Source organism: Mus pahari, chromosome 18 (genome assembly GCF_900095145.1).
Source record: "Mus pahari chromosome 18, PAHARI_EIJ_v1.1, whole genome shotgun sequence".
NCBI classification, from domain to species: Eukaryota; Metazoa; Chordata; class Mammalia; order Rodentia; family Muridae; genus Mus; species Mus pahari.
The window spans coordinates 54,099,517-54,100,530 of record NC_034607.1 but is presented as its reverse complement, the minus strand read 5'-3'; positions in this window follow the sequence as shown (position 1 = coordinate 54,100,530).

Sequence of the window (1,014 nt, the reverse complement as noted above, 5' to 3'; positions counted from 1 at the left end):
GCTGGTGGCAGCGTGTTCAGATCCCTTTGTTTTAGTCTTTCACACCGAGCTAACACATTCGACAGACACTCTCCTCTCAAATGGACATTTCTTGAAGTGCTCCTGTTGCAGGTGTTGCTGATGGATTTTTGCCCATAAAAATATTCCTTAAGATCATGTGGGTTCTCTTTACACCCATTTAATCAATGCTAGTAGCCCAGCCAACACCTTCGCTGCCAAAGCCTTGGCCAGCCAGCACTCAGGGAGCTGCAGATCACAGGCAGCAAATGACTGCCTGCAGCTCATTATCACAGCCCTGGGCTGCCACGCTGAGTTCTGTGAGAGGCAGCTCTCCTCTGTGCTTATGTGAGAAGTGCCTGAAGTGCTTCTGATGCATCCATCTCAAGGATAGCTTCAGAATACAGCTCAGGGCACACACAGGAGGCATCCAAGGAGGAGTGCCAAGGAAAAATAGTGATTAAAGTTAAAAGCCTACCTACTTTTCAAATCAAGCAGTTGGACACGTCGCCCTGTTTAGATAAGAAACAGGGCTCTTTATTTAATTCCTTCTGCATCTGACATGGCGCATGTTCATGCTGCTCTGAGAACCGAGCCTTACACTCCTTATTTATTCTACAGCTTACACCATGTACACCAAATACACGCGTACTTCAGCTACTGAAGACACTGTGCGATGGCAGGGTTTCTTGCAGCCTCATTGTGCTTGGCTGCTGAATTTAATCCTCGGTTAAACGCTCTCTTGGTAAATATTTAGTATACAGCATTGTCACTGCTGGTATAATTGGATAATTGCTTCCAATTAATGCTCTATTTCAGAAGCGACAACTCCATAGGAAGCTTAGTTGAGCTGTAACAAAGGCAGACCCCCATGGGAAACTGGAGAACAAATTCCGTTTTGTAAGCAACTAGAGAGAGAGAGAGACAGAGACACGAGACAGAGACACACACAGAGAGACAGAGAGGGGAGAGAGAGAGACAGAGAAGGGAGGGAGAGAGGGAGAGGGAGAGGGAGAG